The 9,273-nt window shown below is 42.0% G+C and overlaps 1 non-coding gene across 1 annotated transcript; it reads right to left on the bottom strand.

Annotated features, from left to right (window-relative positions):
• Positions 1-7,361: 7,361 nt before the first annotated feature.
• LOC116417847 lies at positions 7,362-7,516 on the bottom strand. The gene has a single exon (XR_004228083.1). It is a non-coding gene; the product is annotated as a 5.8S ribosomal RNA (ribosomal RNA).
• Between the last annotated feature and the right edge of the window lie 1,757 nt (positions 7,517-9,273).

The following is a 9,273-nucleotide window of genomic DNA, read 5'->3' as shown; positions in this document are numbered from 1 at the left end:
CTTTTATTGTTTATTGCAAATTTAGGGTGATATTTTTATTCCAACCTTTTCCATCTTCACCTGAGTAATTTATTATCCAACACTTGACGTTATAGTTATTACTATATTTATAGTTAATAGTATATTTCTATACAAGGGCGCAAAAGAGGGCGCCGCATTTATTATCAACCAATGATATAATTATGAAAATTTATGGAGATTGCTCTGATAATAATAGTGCCAATAAACTTTGCGAAAGAGTAATTTTAGCGCCGAAAAACAATGATGTACTAAAAATTAATAAGAACATTTAAAATAAGATGCAAGGCGATGTAAGAGAGTATCTAAGTGTAGATTCATGAGAAGTTGATTATAAAGAGATGTTACCAACAAAATTTTTAAATTCACTTACGCCAAATGGCCTACCGCCTCATAAGTTACGTTTAAAAGTAGGCGTTTAACTGAGAAATTTAAGTTTAAATAATGGGCTTTGTAATAGTACTCGATTAATAGTAAGGAAAATGATCCAATTCTGTATACAGGCTTAAATAATTAGCGGTAAGCAATTTGGTAAAGTTGTTTTAACATTAATACTACGGATTGATTTGACTTCTTCAAAAGAAGAAAATCCTTTTGACATGACAAGACGATAGTTTTCAGTACGATTAGGATATGTCATGACAATCAACAAATCACACAGCCAAATATTTAACAAAGTTGGTGTCTATTTACTAAATTCAGTTTTCAGTCATGGTCAATTATGTGTAGCATTATCCAGGGTATCATTAAAAAAAATTTAACAATTTTACTTTCAAAAAATTCAAGTTTCGAGGATCCTCTCTTTAAAAAATGATGGCCTTTCTGACCTATAGTAGCGACATGGGTTGCCAATATGATATAAAGCTTCATCTCCGTCACAGTGCTTACAAAAATAATAAAATAAAGTTTAAAACATAATGTGTACAATTTTTTGATTCATTTTTTCACCCCATTCTGTATTTAAATTCAATCTCTATAATATTGCCCCGAGACCGTTATAAGATTGCCCCACCCCTGGGGCAATTTTATAAAACTTATGCTTCGTTAAAGTTGTAGACGGATTTTTACAGTGGCCTTTCAGGTAGCTGAAAATGTTTGTATAACAACTTTAATCCAAGTACTTGAAACCTAATTGATTGCTTTTTTATTTTCTTTTAACGATTTTCAAATATAAAGCGACAAAAAGCGTTCAAGTTCGCCCCCCTCTCCCCGATATATTAAGCATGAACACTTTTTCTCCGGTTCTCCAGTTCTCCGGTTCTGCGGTACTTTAGGGTCACACTTTCTATATTTCTTAATTTTATTACTATATTAGAGTGACCTTTTTGTAATTCGCAGCTCATTTGAACCTCTTTTACAGTGCGTTTACTTATGTAATTATACTTATTCCTCTCTTTAAAAATTAAGGCCTTTGTTGAAGCATTTAATACGTGATTCTGATTGGTTGCTGGTTGGTTGCCTAGGCAACGAGATCAGAACCGCGCTTTAAATTGATAACCCTCAAAACAGTCATAACTCATAACCCTGGTAGAAATGTTTAAGGTGTTTAAAATGAAATGTGGAAACCTTGATAACAGATAAAATATATGTAATATAACTAGCAAGAAATTTTAGTAAAAATTAATCATTACCAAGAGTGTGTAGTATTACAACAGTGTATTGAAAAGTGACACCCTAACCCTAATTGAAGTAGTAATAAAGTGTGTGAATATTATTTCGTTTTTTTTTTTAAATGTCAGTGAGAAGTTCAATTAAAAGAATAAAGAGTTTGAAGATATACTGTGTCTCTGTGCTCAAAGTCGCCCTCGGTGAGGTTTGAGAGGTGAATTTAAAGAAAAGTTCAGTATTCGAGTTCAAGTTTAAGTCTATCACTATACAATGCTCTTTGAATTGTAAAAAGGCTACTAGACAACTAAAATATGTCACTGCCACTTCCTATGTTACCTAGAAATATGTAACCTAGATGATTCTGATTTTTAAACTGTTTTCGTTCATATTTTCACATCCAGGCTCATGCGAATTTTTTAATTGAGCAGGTCAAATTTTACTTATAGCCAGTTACGCAGAAACTACTATCTCTAGCACATTGTATTTCTGGTTTCTAGCATATTTTTACATGGAGAAAGTGATAAATGTTTTGGCTTTTTTGTCAAGGTATTAGGTAATTAGAATTTTTACTTTTAATAGTTGTGAGAGATTTTGAGACCGATACCTGTTTTTCCATTTTTGCATTTATTCTCATTCGAAAACTAACAGGTCTAGAAAGCTCATATTTTGCATATAGATTTCTTTTGTGATTGTCAAAAGATATTTAAAGTTGATTCGACCTTAATTGAAAAACTTCTGATTTCGATTCCGACACTGATGTTGCAAACTCATGCTATACGACTAAATAATTATCATGGGTGTTGTAGTCGAACACAAAAGTATTTCAGTTAACATTGATTCAACTTTAAATATCTTTCCACAATCACAAAAGAAATCTATATGCAAAATATGAGCTTTCTAGACCTGTTAGTTTTCGAATGAGAAAAAATGCCAAAATGGAGAATCAGGTATCGGTCTCAAAATCTCTTACAACTGTTAAAAGTCAAAATTCTAATTAATGCCTTGACAAAAAAGCTAAAATACTTATCACTTTCTTCATGTAAAAATACACTGGAAACCAGAAAGATAATGTGCTAGAGATAGTAGTTTCTGTGTAACTGTCTACAAGCAAAATTTGATACGCTAAATTAAAAAATTCATATGGGCCTCGATGTGAAAATATGAATGAAAACAGTTAAATCATAATCATGTAGGTTACATGTTTTCTAGGTAGCATAGTAAGTATCTGTGTAAAATTTCAGTTGTATATTTTTTTTATAATGCAAATAAATGGCATTGTAATGATAGACAAACCCACTGATTCTTATACTGAACTTTTCTACAAATTCACTATTCAAACCAATGATAACGACATAGAGCATTATTAATATATTTATTAAAAAATTGGTTTGAGGGATTTAGTAACATGTTACATGCTTATATATATAGCAGACGTTAGTGTGCCGCCCAACACTTATGGTAGATTTTCTACCAGTGTTATTAGACAGAGATAGAATCAAGAGCGCGCCTTCATTCCTAGTAAAAGTAAAACTAATGATGATTTAAATAAGATATATACGAAAAATATTGTATTATCATGAAATGTTAAATTAATAATAAACTAATAAAATATGTCAGTTATTGAGAAAAGGTGTGAATGGCTTCACGGCACACAGGTACATTAAGCACTTTAATATAATATAATATAATAATATATTAGTAGATATATATACTAGATATACTATATAGATATTTGACACGATCCTACTTCACTACCTGTACAAAGTTTATATGATATGCATGCACTACATTTGATTTCACTTTAGCGTACCAAGTCATCAACTTTTATTTCATTCAGTAATGCTATCTGAGTAAACACACATATATATATATTGTTTATATTATCATGAAAATAGTACAAAAAGCCATGTTTAACAAAACTCAACTCAAAATATACCCATTGGAACACTCATTGTGGCTTTGAGTACGTGAGGTAAGAATTTCACATTTTGCTTCGCATCGGTGATTAGGGCCAAAATCTCAAATCAGCCGATTGAAATTATTGATTAAGGAATTTTATTATTATTCAGCAGTCTGGGAATTCCCAAATTTGATTTAAAGTTCAGAAGCTATTCAAAAAATTCAAAAGAATTTTAAGCTTTGGGCCGTGATTTTCAATTTTCGAACAAAAGAATTTTCTAATGGTTTCTGAACTAACTTGCAACGAACTGAATTGCGATGCAAGGGCCGTAATCTTGCGTCAAAAGCTGAGAACTGATGGTATACCATTCTAGGCACTGTTACGTGCTCCGTGTATCACCCTTATTTTGATTTAATGTGCGTACACTTAATTGCATATTTCATGAACCGGATCCAGAAGAATAGTACATTATGCAACAAGGGAGTCGTTGAGTATCCCCGCAGGCGAGAGTTTACTGCCCGAGCGAAGCGAGTGTACTCCGTACAGTCGTAGTAGTACGTAGTATACTCCGATGTCCTTTTTACCGCTGGGAGGATCCTTCCCAAGCATCGAAAGGTAGTATTGGGATCCACTACTGTCTTCTTCTCATGCGGCACCGTTCTAATCGCAACTGTCAGGCACTTGCCTGCATTAACTTTCAGGCCACATCGCAATAGATAGTCCGAAGATCTATTAATGAGCTCCTGGAGTCCATTCCTTGTGCTGGCGACTAAAACAAGGTCATCCGCGAAAGCGAACGAGTTTGACTTTATATTGTCCACGCAGACTCCAATTTCGTCAGTAAGCTTTTTGAGCAATCCGTCGATCACCAAGTTAAAAATCATAGGAGAAAGCGGGTCCCCTTGCTTGACACCGCAGGTCGGATGTATCTCGTGCGAAGTCCAGTCGCCGCATGACAGCTTCGTGGTGCTATTTTCATAAATATCCATAATGTATTCCACCATCACTTGTGGCAGCCCAGCTGAAGTCATAACGTCTTTAATGGTCTCATGTGTCACTGAGTCGAAAGCCTTCGCCATGTCCATTGAAGCCATAAACATTTGTTTATGCTTATCGCGGTGATACCTTAGAATCAGGTCCATAAGGAAGACGTTTTCTGAGCACCCGTCTACCGGCTGAGAAGCTTTTTGCCTATCATCAAGTTCTACCAGATCCATCATCCTTGTGGCTAATATCTTATTAAGAGTGCGTATGACGACGGAGGACACGGTGATGGGACGAAAATCACCGGATTCATACGCCTGTTCTTTCTTGGGTATCATGGTAGTTCTCGACTTTAGCAAATATCTGGGGGATTTTCCGCGCCAGAGAATGATGTTGAAGACTCTTAACAGAATCCGAAGCGGGATACTCCTAAGCTTTCTGGCTGTCACGCCATCTGGGCCAGGTGCTGAGGACAGCTCTGGCCTCGCTCTTTTAGCTTCTTCCAATGTTATTGGTCCCCATAATCTGACGATGATTGGTCTCCTGGTCTCGATTCCAGGAGTACCCTGCGTACCCTGCGTCATTACATTTTCCCAGAACGGGATCATAACATCTTTGTCTGGCGTAACAGCATTCTTGACATCTTTCAAGAGATGTCGCAGACACTTGCCTGGGTTTTTCCTCCAGAGATCCTGAGTTTTGGCGAATTCTTCTCTACGTTTAGTCCTCTTGTTGATGTTATCTCGCCTAGGCCGCATAGGGCGACTTTGGGGCTCATCCCCCTCACTATTGCTCAAGATCTCTTGGAGGTAGAGCGTGAGCTCTTCCCTAATTATATCTTTGTCCCCCTGCCTCACACTTTGACAAATAAGGTTAAGCTTGTCTTCCTTGAAAGAGCCTTTTTCCAGAGCTGGTTCTTCCAGAATCCATGATCGGATCGCATCCATATAGACCATATCATCCACAATCTCTTCAGGAGCCACACTCGGGTCAGCTTCGAGCCTTGCTATGTGCTCACGAACTAGTTGTTTATACTTGGCGTTTTGACGCCTTTTCTTAATGGCTTCGTGTGTTCTCCCCGGGAATGCGTCCGCTAGGGCTAGGTTCATGAAATTGACACCTTCTAAAGTGAGCTGGGCTTCTTTAAGCGCCAATAACGACTCCTCCTCAACGTTCCATCTTGCTTTCGAATATTCGAGATTTTGGCGGCTATCGTACCAGTCTTTGTGTGTGTGTTGATGGTGCACACCTCTTCCTCTCGCAGTGGTAAACGACCTATTGCAGCCAGGAAACTCGCATAAGTACTCCCCGAGCCTGGGCTGAGGCCGATTTGGATCAGAATTACTTCCGGAATTCGCCGGTGCGCGTGAGCCAGTGGGCTCAGCGCTTTTATTACTTTTCTTTGTATTATTCATCGCGCCCGTAATCACGGCTAGGAGGGCTGCGAACCCGCCCAGCCGAAGCTTACACAACAGTCTGCTCGCCAATGGCCCGGGACGTTTAGGCCATTGGAGTTTCCAGCTCCGCGACGTGGACGCCGCTGTGAGGCACATGCAGACTGGACCTAAAGGCGTTCAGTCCAGGCCACTTTGGAGCCAAAAGAGAGTCATAGTTACTCCCGCCGTTTACCCGCGCTTGCTTAAATTTCTTCACGTTGACATTCAGAGCACTGGACAGAAATCACATTGCGTCATCACCCGCGAGGGCCATCGCAATGCTTTGTTTTAATTAGACAGTCGGATTCCCCTAGTCCGTACCAGTTCTGAGCTGAGCGTTGAATGGCGGCCGTAAACGCGACGCGACAGTCGACCAACCGGGCCGTAGGCCGGCACCCAACGGGTCGCGACGTCCTACTAGAGGAGAAGTGCACGCCGACGAAGTCGGACATACCGCAGCGGACGCGTGACACGGAACCGAGGTCCCGGCCATCGCGATCCACACGGAAGCCAACGTCGCTGACGATGAATCTCCCCATTCGATCTTTTGGGTTTCTCAGGTTTACCCCTGAACGGTTTCACGTACTCTTGAACTCTCTCTTCAAAGTTCTTTTCAACTTTCCCTCACGGTACTTGTTCGCTATCGGTCTCGTGGTCATATTTAGCCTTAGATGGAGTTTACCACCAACTTAGAGCTGCACTCTCAAGCAACCCGACTCTAAGGAGAGGTCCTCCCACGGCGCGTCCCGGTCACTACGGGCCTGGCACCCTCTACGGGTAAGTGGCCCCATTCAAGATGGACTTGGACGCGGTCCGACGCCGCGGGGAGAATTGGACTCTCCCGAACACCACACCGCGGGATTCGGTGCTGGGCTCATTCCTGTTCGCTCGCCGCTACTGAGGAAATCCTTGTTAGTTTCTTTTCCTCCGCTTAGTAATATGCTTAAATTCAGCGGGTAGTCTCGCCTGCTCTGAGGTCGTCGTTATATACGAGTATATAATATATGAAATATTATATATCTCTCTTTTTTCTTTTATGCGAACGAACACGTGCAAAAGTCAGCGAGAGCTTGATACACGAGAGCAACAGATCTCGTCGGTCCGCCCGGCGCAACACCACAAAATAATATTGCGGTGCGCGCAAGAGCTCCGGGACTCGACGGACGTCACTCTCGCGCCTTATACGCGTTCGAGTGCTTCGTGCTTTGCACATACGCACGCAAGCACGATGTGCGTGCGTGCGCCGTCGTCGCTGCGTTCAAAAGAAAAACACCATTATTTCGAACGACGCCGCAAACAAAGCGCGTTATCACTCGTTAAAGCGAAACGCGCCTCGGCGACGAACGCTCAGGCTATCGCTTGAAAGAGAGAGAGAAGACTCAGCACCAACAAGCAGTCTGGTTTTTTTTGTTGAACGACCCTCAGCCAGGCGTGGTCCGGGAATCGTATCCGAGGACCGCAATGTGCGTTCGAAATGTCGATGTTCATGTGTCCTGCAGTTCACAAGTTGACGCGCAATTAGCTGCGTTCTTCATCGACCCACGAGCCAAGTGATCCACCGTTCAGGGTAATCAATTGTAAAATTTTTACCCCGATGAAATAATAAAATTTCAACGAGTCAAACTTGTTTTTTGTTAGAAATCCTTGACGAGCCGGGATCCAAAAATCCCGAACTACACAGACGAAACTCGAGGCTCCGTCGGCTTTACTCGCACGCAAGCGCGCGAGTTCGGCGTTGCGCCGGAGCGACGCGGTGCTTCGACTAAACGGGAGAAAATTCATTTAAAAACCTAACCCCTCCCGCGAAAAGCGGGAGGTATCAAAGGTTGCCAACTGCGAAGCTCCGCGCCGGAGAACTGCTGACACCGCTTTTATAAAAGCTTGCGCGCGCGGTGTGTTGTGTCTCTCTATTAATTTTCGTTCGATTCTCCCCGTTTATAATTTTATCTATCTCTCACACAAGTTTTTCTTTCACGTCTTTCGTACGCGTGTTTGCAATTGATTGTCCATCGCCCGTAACTAAACAGCTTAAAGAGATGCTCCAGCACGCGTCTGCCAGTGCATCCTGATGCGACAATCCACGCGACGACGGCTACGGCCTGAAGGGCCGCCTGCCGGCGCTACTTATTTCTCGTGAGTGAGAAAGAAAGATAAACAAAGCAGAGAAAGAGAAACCACCTTGCGGCACTTTTACGCAGCACAACTGCTCTCGGCAAAAAATACGCTTTCGAACAAAATTTACATGTATCTTAAAATAAAAATACATGTTTTTGTGTGTTTGTGTCAATACGTTGCGTGTTTCAAGCGCTAACGTTAATGATCCTTCCGCAGGTTCACCTACGGAAACCTTGTTACGACTTTTACTTCCTCTAAATGATCAAGTTTGGTCATCTTCCCGGCACAATCGGCAACGTAAAATTACATTGCCGCGCACCAGTCCGAAGACCTCACTAAATCATTCAATCGGTAGTAGCGACGGGCGGTGTGTACAAAGGGCAGGGACGTAATCAACGCGAGATTATGACTCGCGCTTACTGGGAATTCCTCGTTCATGGGGAATAATTGCAAGCCCCAATCCCTAGCACGAAGGAGGTTCAGCGGGTTACCCGGGCCTTTCGGTCAGGGAGGACACGCTGATTCCTTCAGTGTAGCGTGCGTGCGGCCCAGAACATCTAAGGGCATCACAGACCTGTTATTGCTCAATCTCGTGCGGCTAGACGCCGCCTGTCCCTCTAAGAAGATTTGTTTGTACGTCGGTAGTAAAAACCACCCGACCGAAGCCGGGGGCCTTCGAGATACCAGAAGGTACGCCTATTTAGCAGGCTAGAGTCTCGTTCGTTATCGGAATTAACCAGACAAATCGCTCCACCAACTAAGAACGGCCATGCACCACCACCCACCGAATCAAGAAAGAGCTATCAATCTGTCAATCCTTCCGGTGTCCGGGCCTGGTGAGGTTTCCCGTGTTGAGTCAAATTAAGTCGCAGGCTCCACTCCTGGTGGTGCCCTTCCGTCAATTCCTTTAAGTTTCAGCTTTGCAACCATACTTCCCCCGGAACCCAAAAGCTTTGGTTTCCCGGAAGCTGCCCGCCGAGTCATCGGAGGAACTTCGGCGGATCGCTAGCTGGCATCGTTTATGGTTAGAACTAGGGCGGTATCTGATCGCCTTCGAACCTCTAACTTTCGTTCTTGATTAATGAAAACATTTTTGGCAAATGCTTTCGCTTCTGTCCGTCTTGCGACGATCCAAGAATTTCACCTCTAACGTCGCAATACGAATGCCCCCATCTGTCCCTATTAATTATTACCTCGGGGTTCCGAAAACCA

This window comes from Nasonia vitripennis, chromosome 5 (genome assembly GCF_009193385.2).
Source record: "Nasonia vitripennis strain AsymCx chromosome 5, Nvit_psr_1.1, whole genome shotgun sequence".
Classification (NCBI taxonomy): domain Eukaryota; kingdom Metazoa; phylum Arthropoda; class Insecta; order Hymenoptera; family Pteromalidae; genus Nasonia; species Nasonia vitripennis.
Note: the sequence above shows the minus strand (reverse complement) of the source record. Positions and strands in the feature narration are given on the sequence as shown.